Source organism: Triturus cristatus, chromosome 10 (assembly GCF_964204655.1).
Source record: "Triturus cristatus chromosome 10, aTriCri1.1, whole genome shotgun sequence".
Classification (NCBI taxonomy): Eukaryota; Metazoa; Chordata; class Amphibia; order Caudata; family Salamandridae; genus Triturus; species Triturus cristatus.
In genome coordinates, this window is record NC_140593.1 from 1,047,907,956 (window position 1) to 1,047,924,108 (window position 16,153).

Sequence of the window (16,153 nt, forward strand, 5' to 3'; positions counted from 1 at the left end):
ACCGCATCCAGGTGTTTATAGCTGGCAACAATTGGGTTGTAGTTGAAGGCAGTGTGAGTGGGGCAGTATGGTGTTCAGTGGGGGAGAGGATGTGGCACTATGCCCAGAGCTGCCGAATTTGGAACTGTGGAACCAGGTTCAGCCTTAATGACCAGTCCACCAACCACTCTCCTAAGTGAACACAATCCCATGCTAGACCTAAGAAGGCTTCGTAAGACCTTAAAAGCCCTGGTGTCCTAGCACCAGCAGGTGGACCCTAGCAGTAGCAAGTGTGGGTTAACTTTCAAGGCTTGTTCACCACAATCCATATTGAAGTTCACCTCCAGTCTTGCGGGCAGGCCTATGAAGCAGCACACACTAGAACAGCAGTGACTCTGTCACTGAGGTCACAGGACACTTGAGAAGGGCCAGCTGTAGGGCGGTGCAAATGGTGTGACCGCACCGGGTGCTGACTTTGGGTGGAGGCATTATGTTTGCAAGTATATTATGGTTAAAAGCGCTTGCTGCCTCCTTCCTGGCCTCCAGCAATTTTCTGCAACAATAAAAATGTTATGATGACTCTGGTGATTAATGTTCTTCCTAGAGAGAGATCGAAATTTTGTCTAGTGGAAGTTTTGACTCATGGAAAGGTAACTCAGAGGGTTAATGTGCCTGCTGCAAAGAACATGTACCATGCATATCACAAAGTGCACATAATGTAAATAGGTCAGTGTGTTACTGCTTCTTTCAGAGAGATCCTTTTGTTACTTGCAGTTTATAAGTTAAAATACTAACATAGAACAGTGAGCTATTAACTGTCATCTAAGAGCTGCATACAAACTGCAAGGTATAAATGAGTGTGTTATGTTTTTCCCCCCAGTTTTTGATTATCCTAATGTTGCAAAAAGTGTTCTTTTGGACAGCAATCAAAGCTGATTATTAAAGAGAACCCCCAACCATGGTATTACGTTTTAAATTCTGAGTTTGTGTTTCTCAAGACCAGTCACTATTAAACTACACGGCCTACTAGTATGCGTGTCATGTGACTCCTACACCTTGTAGTCCTTATTCCTATGTAACATTTTCTATACAGTGATTTACACACATATTGATTGTCTCTGAGTAATGTGTGTGATGTAAAGTGTTGTGACACCCCACACTGGAATGAGTGGCGCTGTAAATCAAATTAAATGCATCTGAGAGAGAGTGTGGTTATGGAGACTTGAGGGGCACTGTTAAAGGGTGGTAGTGAGGGAATCCATGGCAGAGGTGGTCACTGGGGGGCACTAACAAACATTAATGCACAGGGCACCACTAGTGCTAAGGCCGTAAACTTCACAGTCCCTCTGCTTCATTAATTAATTATGCAGCAAAGGAGGACACAATTATGCAGCAGTGTTGACTAAATTATGCATTAAAAAAAGGCTGCAGCGTAATGCAGTATATTTTCTGATATTTTATTATTTTGACATGTGTACACATACTAACAGTCTCTGGAAAGATGTTGCCTTATTAGTACCAGTGTAAAATACAAATGCAGCAGTGAGAAAGGGGATCAGTCAACCTTTGCAATAGGCCATCCACTCTGCAGCAACACAAGTCAAATTTTTTATTAACTTTTAATACGTTTGAGCTACAAACAATTTATTAGTTTAAAAGGTCAGATCATGCTGCAGATCTTGCATTATGAGGCAAATGTGGCAGAGCCATAATTATATAGAATACATTTGCAAACTAGGATATTTTGCCATTCATGTTTGAACTGCTGTTGTGAAAAAAGGGAGAAGTGCTGATGACAAACTCCATGGCTCGGCGACAAATGGCTTGTGCTTCCTCATTTTATCCTATTTGGGACATTCTGTGCTTAGAAGCATATCCCACTTTGTGAATGTATTTTAATGTTGATAACTCATTATAACCTTAAATAATGATGTGCAATTCATTGGTTGATTAAACTGGGCAGTGAAATGCCAAACAGATACTAAAAATTGGGATGTTTGCGCATTCTGGCCACACCTCCGGCTCCGCCCACTGAGCCAATCCTTGGATTATTCCAGCCCTCTGATACTCCGCCCACAGTTCGCCTACTTTTCTCCCCCCACTTCGACCACTACTTTCACCCCAGTGCCCCCTTCTATCGCACAATTTCTTTCTACTAGACCTGTAGCGATGCTGTATAATGTCCCTAGCCTTCCATACCCTGTTTGTTGGTATATTTTGAAACATGTTGAAAGCACACAACATGGCACAAAAGGAGTGTTCTTTTAAAACAGTAGTGCATACAAATTTAGAATGAATGAATAAAACAAATACATATGTCTGTGGTGTTTCCAATCAATAGCTGGCAGTGTCTGCTTTAATTCCCAAAGATAAACCCCTAAACATAATAAACCTTGGCTTAGGCAATTTTGTGCACTGTGTTGTTGGTAGAGACCGAGTTGCGAAACAGGAAGCAGTGTGAAAATTGAAGCAGGAAGATGAGGTAATGAACTGTGGTGAAAACTCAAAATAGAGAAGATGAGCCTCCATGGCACTGTTGGACGGCAGTGGGGTTGTGATCGCTGGTAAGGTGCCACCGAGCTGAACTTCACAACCCCCGGGGTCTCCACCGGCTGCATTCTCTGCACAGCAGCAGCGGGACGGCCCCTGGCTCCATGCTCCGCCCCTCGGCTCTGCTCAGCCTCCTCTCCCGAGGTATGGGGTCATCGGGTCTACCTGTCCTCGCTCCCCTGGGGTCCTTAATGTGTCGAGGGGCGGGGCAAGCTGTATTTTATGTTACACAGCCAATGTCAGTCGTATTTTAGAGTGCCCAAAAGGGCGCTCAGTAAAATCAGAGGTATAACTTCGAAAACCCCAACTGGAATCCGCTGCATCACTAGTAGGGGAGTCTATGAATTTAGGGCCGAATTTATAAGATTGCATGACGTCATTCACCCAAAAACACGTACTTGTTCCTTTGACCTCTCCTTCATTTTGCCTCCCTGCGCCCACGCACATAATAGGAGTCCAACCTGGTCTCTGTGACGAGCACATTAATACAGAGGTGGGTGGGGCTGGTGCCCTCCACGGGACAGGAATGCGGATGGCGTGAGGCAGCACGAATAGTTGGGGGGAGGGGGATGTCTAGTTTGTGTCAAAAAATAAACTTTATTAAAAGCCAAACAGACATATATAAAAACTAAGTGTAGGACGCAAAAACTGAATAAATTGTTCAGCCAGCTCCCTCAAGGGATGGTCAACATGTTTCTGCCTATGTGTTAATTTAAAACTGGCATTCGCCAGGACCAAAGAAGGGCGTGAGAACCTCGGCGGTATGGGCGCGCTAAGGTCCACCCTAACCTGAGGCTATAAGTGGGAAAAAAAGAAAACATTTTCATATTTAAAAATTATTAAGGTGACTCCCACAATGAAGAGGAACCGAGTTTATTCTGGGTGAGAGTATCAAGTACACAGACAAACAAAGAGAGAGACAAACAAGGGATGATTAGATATAGTCATGTGGGTTTGTCATCATAGGACATACAAATGATTGTGCTCTGCGTGGTGCACTTAAGCAGTAACGCTGACCATCTGTGCTGCTGTGAGGACAGAAGAAATGCAAACCACACAACAAATGCGATCCCTAAACACAAAAATAGATAAAGGTTATAGAAGGCCCCGGACGGTCATTAGTGTTAACCACTAGCCTATGTGGTGAAAACACTATACGCTGTAAAAACATAGTGTTGCGGGCACTGAATACATAAATGAAAATAGGGTCTCACATGGGGTGTAGTCAGGATCTACACCATGGGTCACGGGAGGGGGGTGGAAGCTACTTTGCCACACCCTAGAGATAGAAAAAGCAGAAGGAACAAGCATTTACAATGCAACGGTCTCGGCATTGTTAAAGTTAGAGCTATTGGCATTGCTCATGACATTATTTTTGTTTATGTTTTTGTTTTTAAAACATTTAAAGAAACGGCATTGTTATTTACAATGTCAATAGCTTAATCACTCTCAAATGCGAGACCTATTGCATTTGCACCCACACACACAAAGCCACCCACACACACAAAGCCACCCACACACAGAGCCACCCACAAAGCCACTCACATAGAGCAACCCACACACAAATAGAGCCACCTACACACACACACGCAGTTGCCCACTGACCTATTTACATTATGTGCACTTTGTGATCTGCATGGTACATGTTCTTTGCTGCAGGCACATTAACCCTATGTGCTACCTTTCCAGGAGTCAAAACTTCCACTAGACAAAACTCCGATCTCTCTCTAGAAAGAACATTAAACATCAATCATAAGTATACAGTTTTAGAAAAATACACTTAGTGATCCTCCTAGGTAATAAAGGCCACGCGAAAACAACTGAAACATTGTGCACAAGTCTGTTGTGAGAGACGCTGCAATGTTTATTCTGCCAGAGGCAAAACATGCCTCTTGGATTTTACAAAAATATAGTAATATCGGAATGTGGACCACGAAGAATAAAGCCATACTATCTTCTCCTGAGACTACAGGGTTTGTAACTGGCAAGTTCAGGTTTTGCTGAAGGCAAAGTAGTTGTATTTTGCTGGGAGAGAGGATGCAAGCACAAGTGTAAAAGTTGGGAGAGAGACATATCGATAACAAATTTCAGCAGCACTATTTATGAGATGACAGCTTAGCCGGCTCCAGCCTCAGCAGGGCGTGGACTAGTACACGTAAAATAGTTGGCTTTTAACCCAGCCGCTCACCTGTGGAATGGTACGCGGGTGACCCCAGGAGGTTGGGTGCATGTACAGGACCACAGGCACCCTCTCACCACCCCCTGAAACCCGGCTCTGGCGCACACTGAACAAGCAAGCAATACCTTCCGCCATGATGGGTCCGGGCTGATCTCGCGAGAGCTGTGCGGGCAGCGACAGGAAGAGCGGTTCTCGCGAGATGCGTTGACGGGTTGCAGTGTAAACTCGCATCCGGACCAGGGCTGCTATGGGTGGCACGAGTGCAACAACAGCTCCACGACACAAGCTAGTGAGTGCTCTTCGATTCAGGATTAAATATTTTGCAAACTGGAACATGAAATGTGCCAGACTCACAAATGTGTGTATTGCACCACCCGGTGGCCGAGCAGAAATTAGCATCTTATTTCCCACCTTATTAAGTAATGCTGACAGCATCTCATTCAGCCAATATGTTATTCGCAGGCTGACGTTTGCATGTTATTTGGCGAGCATCTTTTTCGCATTCAACATTCTAGAACAACTTTCATGATCTAAATATTAATTAAATACAACTGCAGTTAACTGGACTTTGAATCGGGCAAGACGACGCACTATTATAGCGGTAAAAGGCCGCGTTAATAGAATAGGCATGGAAAAACCCGAAACATCACAAATTCCCTAAGCTAAGCCATGAACACTGCTGCCTTTCTCCGAGATCAAGCAGAAATGCCTCGGAGAAACGCAGCGGCGTTTTCGGATTCGGGGTGTGTTTTTCTTTCTCTCCTCTTGCCATTGGCTGGAATGTTTACATTCCAGAGGACCGAAAGAATCGAAAAAACACGCCCCGAATCTGAAAAAGGCGGGGCTTGTTTGGAGAGACAAAGCTCTTCCCCAATGGCTGACCAGCATTTAAGAGGCCAGCCAATGGAGAAGAGGGAAAAAAAAGGGGCGGGTTAAAGCCCCGCTCCTAAAACATTAAATCTCGCGAGCGAGACTGCGCAAGCGCAGCCTTCGCTAGCCGAGACCTAAAAAGGGGGGGGGAAGGGGTAAGAGGGAAGAAATCGAAAATTGAAAGGAACAGCGAAATTAGCCAAACAACTTATCTTTAGTGTGTGGGCATCGGACTCACGCCCGCTCAGCTAGGCACCCGCTCGGCACCTATATGATCCCTCGGTAACCGGACCCGATGGTGAGTGAGAGAGGGGAGCCGGCATGTTTATAAAGGAAAGTAAAGAAAAAAACGCGAGCGAGGCAGAAGGGGGCGTTGCCTCACGTGATGCGCGATGACGTTCCAGGACACCCCCAATCGGTTATCCGGAATCGCGCTGTCTGACCAAACACGCTTGGGCGCTCTATTCTCAATCAGGGATAGGGACCCAAAAGGGCTCGTTGTCATGGATACGGAATGCTTAGCACAGAGAGCCAAATACTACGTAAACCCCTATCTGTAGAAAAAGGGGTTCGCCCGTTAAAATGAAGGAGCGCATGGAGCCGATGAAAGTGCCAATCTGAGCTGATTGGTGGAAAGGCTCCACTAAGTGGTTGCACAAAAGGAATGGGTGAGGCTAATATTCTGAACACGGACGAGGGTTACGTGTTCGAACTGGGGGCAGCAAAGTGCACTTCACACCAGTGAAAATATCAGGTGCGAGGGAAACTAAAGAAACAGGGCTGCTGAAGCAGCCTGAGCGCCCCTCAATAAAATGAAACATTCGGAACCTCTGCAGTCACTAATACGAAGTGTGAACCCTTAACCCCAAGTAGGGGGAATGGTGGAGTCTAACCCAAAAATAGGGATAAAAACTACGAAAGATTCCGGAAGGGTCTTATAGTGCAAGGGAAAAAGGGTCACAGTCCTAGTATAGAGACTGAAGGGACAAGGAGAGGGAAACTAGTTAGAAGAAAAAGGGGACCAAGGATAAGTGTCCATATAGTTAAGTTGGCATTGAATGCTAGGCATCGCTTGATGGTATTAAGGAGAGGTAGAGGGGAGACAAACTGAAGGAACGCATTCCCAGTCAGTAATTAGTGTTGCAAGACTGATGCCCAGGGGATATTATCATTTAGACCAAAGTGGTGGGTGTCCAGCCGGTACACCCACCTTGGTTCTTTCTCAAAGAGGATTCCCTGAGTGTTACATTCTAATTGTACATGCTCAATTATTGTCCACCTGAGGTCATTTGGGGTGTGATTGTGTTGTTTGAAGTGGTCACTTAGCTTGATAGTGACCCGACCACAGCGGATATTGCTCCGGTGCTCACCTACACGCAGTTTCACTTTGCGTGTGGTCATGCCCACATAGCGTAGTCCACTCGGACAAGTAATCAAGTAAACAACGTTTGTAGAATTGCAATTGGTGTGGACCCGCTGAGTCCAAATCTTTCCTTGTTCAAGGTTGAGGGTTTTCGTGTGTTTGGTTAGATGGCAGACACTGCAGGCAGCGCAGGGGTAATGACCTGTAACCTTGGCTAAACCCCACGCTTCGGTGATCGTAAGATCTCTCACCGGATTGTTTAATGGACGTGTATGTACTAGGTTGTCTTTGAGACTCCGTCCCCTTTTGAAAGAAAACAGGGGTTTCTCCCACTTGTGGTTGTTACTGGTCAGAATGTTCCAATGTTTGTTAACAATTTTCTTAACAGAGTTAGACGCACTGCTTAAGGTTGTTACACATGTCAGTGGTAGTTCTTGTTTTTCTTTTGGGTATTCCTCTAGTAGGGCTTCTCTGGGTTGGTTCCGCGCTCTTTTGTAGCCTTTGTTGAGGATGTTATCCGGATAACCCCTATGTTTCAGTTTGGTGGTTAAATCGGATGCTTGTTTGCGGAAATCAACCAGGTTGCTGCAATTTCTTCTTACCATGTTGACCATAAGGTAGATTTTCTTTTAGGGACCTCGGGTGAAAGCTTGAAAACTCTAAGAGGTTGTTCCTAGCTGTAGGTTTGTAGTGAGTCTTAGTGGTAAGACAACCATTAGATAGCGAGATAACCACATCCAGAAACACTACTGATTGTGGACTACAGGTGTAGGTGAATTTCAAGTTTAGGTCCAAAGTATTGATCCATTCCAGGAAGGCCATGAGGTCATTTTCAGTGCCCTGCCATATAAGGAGAACGTCATCTATATACCTCTTCCAAAAACTAATGGAAGAGGAAAAAGGGTTGTTAGCGCCTAGGATATGTCTATGTTCAAAGTCATGGACGTAGAGGCCCGCCACACTAGGGGCAAAGGTGCTGCCCATCGAAGTACCCGTTGTTTGTAAGAAGATGTTCCCTTGGTATTCGAAAAAATTGCATTTTAATGCTACAGTGGCACATTCAAGGATAAAGGATTTGGGTGTTTGGTAATCCCAGTTGATGTGGTCCAAGGCCTCACCCAGAACTCTGATGGTGTCATCCTGGGGTATACTCGTATACAGACTTTCTATCTCTAGAGTCACGAGTATAGTAGAATCAGTATCCAGGTGTAGTTCTTGTAGTAGATTGAGAAGGTGTTTGGTGTCCCTGAGATAGGTAGGGGTTTGTTGGATCAGGGGTTTTAAGAAGTGGTCGCAAAAACGCGACAGGGGTTCCAGTAGGGAACCAATGCCAGACACGATGGGTCGTCCAGGCGGGGGAGTTCTGTCTTTATGGATTTTGGGCAGCGGGTAAAAATAGGGCACCACACACTCCCCTGTAGTCAGAAAATTTGCCTCGTGTCTCGTGATATGACCATTGGTCTCTGCCTCTCTCACAAGGTTGTGAATGTGAGTTTTGAGCTCTCCTGAAGGATCCATGGTGAGCAGTTGGTAGTTTTTCCTATTGCTCAGGAGCCGTTTGCATTCACTGTCATAATCCACTGTGTTTAGTATCACAACACCCCCGCCTTTGTCGGCGGGTTTTATAGTGATAGAGGAATTAGGTCTGAGATTGTCAAGAGCCTTGAACTCCAAGGCACTTAGATTTTTAAATTGTTTCAGTTCACCCAGGTTCTCTATTTCTCGAGAGACCGCCTGCTCAAAGGCAGTGATTTCTGCCGGTATGTCATGCGGAGGAGGTGTGAACGTAGATTTGTTCCTAAAGTCAGTGTCTTCTTTGTTTATGCTTAGCGCAGTTTCTTCTTTTCCTTCAAAAAAAGCCTTTAGTTTTAGTTTTCTGAAGAAGCTTGCAAGCTCGCAATGGAGACGGAATTTGTCCAGACGGGCAGTGGGTACAAAAATCAGACCTTTTTCCAGGACTTGGGTCTCAAGGGGGGATAGTGGGACATTGGAGAGATTAATAATTAGACTCCCTGGGCGCTCGTGCTCGCTTGTTGTGACTTGCTGCGAGTATTGTTGCCCACTCGGTCGTCCTGTTCCCAACAAACTTGATTCTGCTCTCTCCTTCTTCCCCTTCCTCTCCAGCCCCTTTCTAAAAAAGGTGGGCGGTAGGAGTTGTGTTGGTAATGGGGTGCTTGCATAAGACCTGGGTTCCATCCCATCATGGGGAACTGGGGGTGTTGGAAGTTCATTGGGTGTATCCCTCCTCCTGGCATTGAGTAGGGATGCCACATTGGTGGTGGGAACAGTGGTCGTGCTGTACCTCTAGTTCCCCCTCTTTGTCTCTGTTTAAAACTACTATTACTGGAGCCACTTGACGTGGAAGAATTGTCGTCGGACAAGTCTGTGTTGGAAATATTTGTATTGGGTGGAATGTAAGTGGGGTCTGCGTAAGCGTAGGCTTTATTGAAAGAGAACTTCTTAGGTCTTTCTGGAACTTTGTTATTTTGGCCTGTGTCAGGTTGTCTTTGTACTCAGTGATGTCTTTATTAATTTCGTCGAGTTTCTTTTTGTATCCTGTTAAAGTTGTTTTGAATTGATTTTCTGTCTGTTTGATCTCAATCATAAGTGTTTCTGAAAGTCTTACTGCTGTTTTAATTATTAGCACCAGCCAGTCGCGTGTGCAGTGCCAGGCATTCATCGCCCAGCCTTTCCTAAAGGTAGCGTCCTCTAGGAAGATACGTGGGGTATTTGTTACTAGCAAGACCTTTGGCGCGGTGTTAGTGCGCAGATATTCCGTCAAAATTGTCCCATGCAAAATCGTTCTTATTCTATTCCTCTTCAAATCAGATAGTTTTTCCCATTCGCTAGTATGGGTGATAGCCTGTGAAATGGCAGGATCTGCAAAGAGGGAAGGACGTGCCAAAATTGCGTCCACCTTGGAATCAGAGTAGATGAGACCCAAATTGTCCATGATAAAAAGAGGTGAAGTCACTTAATCTCAAGGGAAGATAGAAACTGTTAGGTAAACATCCAACAGTTGGGAAAAGAGAGCGAGATAGGACTCTCACAGCTGTGCGCTGCTAAATATGCTGAAAACAACGAGAGAGTGAGGGAAAAAACAGCGATATGGGCCACTCTTAGTCCCCCAAAATCATTATAATCAAAACAACGAAAGAGTGTGCCTCGAAATCATTGGTAGAGCACAAAAGCAGAAACCAAATAGGTTTCTAAGTAAAGCCGTCACTCACCAACCTGGTTGGTGACATGCTTCATCATTGGGCCCCACCGGGAGAGGCCGAGTGCCACCCCGGTGTGCTTCGACGCCAGAATTACTGTGTAGCTGGTTGTGTATATAGTGAAAGGTGGAAGTGATTGTTAAAAATGTCTAGTTTGTGTCAAAAAATTAACTTTATTAAAAGCCAAACAGACATATATAAAAACAAAGTGTAGGACGCAAAAACTGAATAATTTGTTCAGCCAGGTCCCTCAAGGGATGGTTAACATGTTTCTGCCTATGTGTTAATTTAAAACTGGCATTCGTCAGGACCAAAGAAGGGCATGAGAACCTCGGAGGCATGGGCGCGCTAAGGCCCACCCTAACCTAAGGCTATAAGTGTGAAAAAAACAAAACAATTATATTTAAAAATTATTAAGGTGACTCCCACAATGGAGAGGAACCGAGTTTATTCTGGGTGAGAGTATCAAAAACACAGACAAACAAAGAGAGAGACAAACAAGGGATGATTAGATATAGTCATGTGGGTTTGTCATCATAGGACATACAAATGATTGTGCTCTGCGTGGTGCACTTAAGCGGTAATGGTAAAAAAGGGGGAAGAGGGAAGAAATCGAAAATAAAAATTGAAAGGAACAGCGAAATTAGCCAAACAACTTATCTTTAGTGTGTGGGCGTCGGACTCACGCCCGCTCAGCTAGGCACCCGCTCGGCACCTATATGATCCCTCGGTAACCGGACCCCGATGGTGAGTGAGAGAGGGGAGCAGGTGTGTTTATAAAGGAAAGTAAAGAAAAAAACACGCACGAGGAGCGAGGCAGAAGGGGGTAGAGTTGCCTCACATGATGCGCGATGACGTTCCAGGACACCTCCAATTGGTGATCCGGAATCGCGCTGTCTGACCAAACACGCTTGGGCGTTCTATTCCCAATCATGGATAGGGACCCAAAAGGGCTCGTTGTCATGGATACAGAATGCTTAGCACCGAGCGCCACATACTACGCAAACCCCTATCTGTAGAAAAAGGGATTCGCCCGTTAAAATGAAGGAGCGCATGGAGCCGATAAAAGTGCCAATCTGAGCTGATTGGTGGAAAGGCTCCACTAAGTGGTTGCGCAAAAGAAATGGGTGAGGCTAATATTCTGAACATGGACGAGGGTTACGTGTTCGAGGCTGGGGGCAGCAAAGTGCACTTCACACCAGTGAAAATATCAGGTGCGAGGGAAACTAAAGAAACAGTGCTGCTGAAGCAGCCTGAACGCCCCTCAATAAAATGAAACATTCGGAACCTCTGCAGTCACTAATACGAAGTGTGAACCCTTAACCCCAAGTAGGGGGAAGGGTGGAGTCTAACCCCAAAATAGGGATAAAAACTATGAAAGATTCGGGAAGGGTCTTATAGTGCAAGGGAAAAAGGGTCACAGTCCTAGTATCGAGACTGAAGGGACAAGGAGAGGGAAACTAGTTAGAAGAAAAAGGGGACCAAGGATAAGTGTCCATATAGTTAAGTTGGCATTGAATGCTAGGCATCGCTTGATGGTATTAAGGAGGGGTAGAGGGGAGACAAACTGAAGGAACGCACTCCCAGTCAGGGATTTGGGCTGATGGTAATTAGTGTTGCAAGACTGATGCCCAGGGGATATTATCATTTAGACCAAAGTGGTGGGTGTCCAGCCGGTACACCCACCTCTGTTCTTTCTCAAAGAGGATTCTCTGAGTGTTACGTTCTGATTTTACATGCTCAATTATTGTCCACCTGAGGTCATTTGGGGTGTGATTGTGTTGTTTGAAGTGGTCACTTAGTTTGGTAGTGACCCGACCATAGTGGATATTGCTCCGGTGCTCACCTACACGCAGTTTCACTTTGCGTGTGGTCATGCCCACATAGCGTAGTCCACACGGACAAGTAATCAAGTAAACTACATTTGTAGAATTGCAATTGGTGTGGGCCCGCTGAGTTCAAAGCTTTCCTTGTTCAAGGTTGAGGGTTTTCGTGTGTTTGGTTAGATGGCAGACACTGCAGGCAGCGCAGGGGTAATGACCTGTAACCTTGGGTAAACCCCACGCTTCGGTGATCGTAAGATCTCTCACCAGATTGTTTAATGGACGTGTATGTACTAGGTTGTCATTGAGACTCCGTCCCCTTTTGAAAGAAAACAGGGGTTTCTCCCACTTGTGGTTGTTACTGGTCAGAATGTTCCAATGTTTGTTAACAATTTTCTTAACAGAGTTAGACGCACTGCTGAAGGCTGTTACACATGTCAGTGGTAGTTCTTGTTTTTCTTTTGGGTACTCCTCTAGTAGGGCTTCTCTGGGTTGGTTCCGCGCTCTTTTGTAGCCTTTGTTGAGGATGTTATCCGGATAACCCCTATGTTTCAGTTTGGTGGTTAAATTGGATGCTTGTTTGCGGAAATCAACCAAGTTGCTGCAATTTCTTCTCACTCGGAGACATTGACCGTAAGGTAGATTTTCTTTTAGGGACCTCGGGTGAAAGCTTGAAAACTCTAAGAGGTTGTTCCTAGCTGTAGGTTTGTAGTGAGTCTTAGTGGTAAGACAACCATTAGATATCGAGATAACCACATCCAGAAACACTACTGATTGTGGACTACAGGTGTAGGTGAATTTCAAGTTTAGGTCCAAAGTATTGATCCATTCCAGGAAGGCCATGAGGTCATTTTCAGTGCCCTGCCATATAAGGAGAACGTCATCTATATACCTCTTCCAAAAACTAATGGAAGAGGAAAAAGGGTTGTTAGCGCCTAGGATATGTCTATGTTCAAAGTCATGGACGTAGAGGCCCGCCACACTAGGGGCAAAGGTGCTGCCCATCGAAGTACCCGTTGTTTGTAAGAAGATGTTCCCTTGGTATTCGAAAAAATTGCATTTTAATGCTACAGTGGCACATTCAAGGATAAAGGATTTGGGTGTTTGGTAATCCCAGTTGATGTGGTCCAAGGCCTCACCCAGAACTCTGATGGTGTCATCCTGGGGTATACTCGTATACAGACTTTCTATCTCTAGAGTCACGAGTATAGTAGAATCAGTATCCAGGTGTAGTTCTTGTAGTAGATTGAGAAGGTGTTTGGTGTCCCTGAGATAGGTAGGGGTTTGTTGGATCAGGGGTTTTAAGAAGTGGTCGCAAAAACGCGACATGGGTTCCAGTAGGGAACCAATGCCAGACACGATGGGTCGTCCAGGCGGGGGAGTTCTGTCTTTATGGATTTTGGGCAGCGGGTAAAAATAGGGCACCACACACTCCCCTGTAGTCAGAAAATTTGCCTCGTGTCTCGTGATATGACCATTGGTCTCTGCCTCTCTCACAAGGTTGTGAATGTGAGTTTTGAGCTCTCCTGAAGGATCCATGGTGAGCAGTTGGTAGTTTTTCCTATTGCTCAGGAGCCGTTTGCATTCACTGTCATAATCCACTGTGTTTAGTATCACAACACCCCCGCCTTTGTCGGCGGGTTTTATAGTGATAGAGGAATTAGGTCTGAGATTGTCAAGAGCCTTGAACTCCAAGGCACTTAGATTTTTAAATTGTTTCAGTTCACCCAGGTTCTCTATTTCTCGAGAGACCGCCTGCTCAAAGGCAGTGATTTCTGCCGGTATGGCATGCGGAGGAGGTGTGAAAGTATATTTGTTCCTAAAGTCAGTGTCTCCTTTGTTTATGCTTAGCGCAGTTTCTTCTTTTCCTTCAAAAAAAGCCTTTAGTTTTAGTTTTCTGAAGAAGCTCGCAATGGAGACGGAATTTGTCCAGACAGGCAGTGGGTACAAAACCCAGACCTTTTTCCAGGACTTGGGTCTCAAGGGGGGATAGTGGGACATCAGAGAGATTAATAATTAGACTCCCTGGGCGCTCGTGCTCGCTTGTTGTGACTTGCTGCGAGTATTGTTGCCCACTCGGTCGTCCTGTTCCCAACGAACTTGATTCTGCCCTCTCCTTCTTCCCCTTCCTCTCCAGCCTCTTTCTAAAAAATGCGGGCGGTAGGAGTTGTGTTGATATTGGGGTGCTTGCATAAGACCTGGGTTCCATCCCATCATGGGGAACTGGGTGTGTTGGAAGTTCATTGGTGTATCCCTCCTCCTGGCATTGAGTAGGGATGCCACATTGATGGTGGGAACAGTGGTCGTGCTGTACCTCTAGTTCCCCCTCTTTGTCTCTGTTTAAAACTACTATTACTGGAGCCACTTGACGTGGAAGAATTGTCGTCGGACAAGTCTGTGTTGGAAATATTTTTATTGGGTGGAATGTAAGTGGGGTCAGCGTAAGCGTAGGCTTTATTGAAAGAGAACTTCTGTGTCAGGTTGTCTTTGTACTCAGTGATGTCTTTATTAATTTCGTCGAGTTTCTTTTTGTATCCTGTTAAAAGTGTTTTGAATTGATTTTCTGTCTGTTTGATCTCAATCATAAGTGTTTCTGAAAGTCTTACTGCTGTTTTAATTATTAGCACCAGCCAGTCGAGTGTGCAGTGCCAGGCAATCATCGCCCACTCTTTCCTAAAGGTAGCGTCCTCTAGGAAGATACGTGGGGCAGTTGTTACTAGCAAGCCCTTTGGCGCGGTGTTAGTGCGCAGATATTCCGTCAAAATTGTCCCATGCAAAATCGTTCTTATTCTATTCCTCTTCAAATCAGATAGTTTTTCCCATTCGCTAGTATGGGTGATAGCCTGTGAAATGGCAGGATCTGCAAAGAGGGAAGGACGTGCCAAAATTGCGTCCACCTCTGAATCAGAGTAGATGAGACCCAAATTGTCCATGATAAAAGAGGTGAAGTCACTTAATCTCAAGGGAAGATGGAAACTGTTAGGTAAACATCCAACAGTTGGGAAAAGAGAGCGAGATAGGACTCTCACAGCTGTGCGCCGCTAAATATGCTGAAAACAACGAGAGCGTGAGGGAAAAAACTGTGATATGGGCCACTCTTAGTCCCCCAAAATCATTATAATCAAAACAACGAAAGAGTGTGCCTCGAAATCATTGGTAGAGCACAAAAGCAGAAACCAAATAGGTTTCTAAATAAAGCCGTCACTCACCAACCTGGTTGGTGACATGCTTCATCATTGGGCCCCACCGGGAGAGGCCGAGTGCCACCCCGGTGTGCTTCGACGCCAGAATTACTGTGTAGCTGGTTGTGTATATAGTGAAAGGTGGAAGTGACTGTTAAAAATGTCTAGTTTGTGTCAAAAAATAAACTTTATTAAAAGCCAAACAGACATATATAAAAACAAAGTGTAGGATGCAAAAACTGAATAATTTGTTCAGCCAGGTCCCTCAAGGGATGGTCAACATGTTTCTGCCTATGTGTCAATTTAAAACTGGCATTCGTCAGGACCAAAGAAGGGCATGAGAACCTCGGAGGTATGGGCGCGCTAAGGCCCACCCTAACCTAAGGCTATAAGTGTGAAAAAAAAACAATTATATTTAAAAATTATTAAAGTGACTCCCACAATGGAGAGGAACCGAGTTTATTCTGGGTGAGAGTATCAAAAACACAGACAAACAAAGAGAGAGACAATCAAGGGATGATTAGATATAGTCATGTGGGTTTGTCATCATAGGACATACAAATGATTGTGCTCTGCGTGGTGCACTTAAGCGGTAACGGTAAAAAAGGGGGAAGAGGGAAGAAATCGAAAATTAAAAATTGAAAGGAACAGCGAAATTAGCCAAACAATTTATCTTTAGTGTGTGGGCGTCGGACTCACGCCCTCTCAGCTAGGCACCCGCTCGGCACCTATATGATCCCTCGGTAACCGGACCCCGATGGTGAGTGAGAGACGGGAGCCGGCGTGTTTATAAAGGAAAGTAAAGAAAAAAACGCGCTCGAGGAGCGAGGCAGAAGGGGGCGTTGCCTCAAGAGATGCACGATGACGTTCCAGGATACCTCCAATCGGTGATCCGGAATGGAGACGGAATTTGTCCAGACGGGCAGTGGGTACAAAACCCAGACCTTTTTCCAGGACTTGGGTCTCAAGGGGGGATAGTGGGACATCGG

The 16,153-nt window shown here is 45.3% G+C and overlaps 1 protein-coding gene across 2 annotated transcripts in view; it reads left to right on the forward strand.

The window, feature by feature from the left end:
• The first annotated feature begins 2,426 nt into the window (after positions 1 to 2,426).
• The window catches only part of LOC146796529 (actin, cytoplasmic 1-like), a 95,002-nt gene continuing 81,275 nt past the window's right edge, over positions 2,427 to 16,153 (forward strand). For both annotated transcript variants that reach the window (XM_085629145.1, XM_085629144.1), the window contains exon 1: positions 2,427 to 2,673. The gene's annotated coding sequence lies outside the window, so the exon portion shown is untranslated. The remainder of the gene's footprint in view (positions 2,674 to 16,153) is intronic.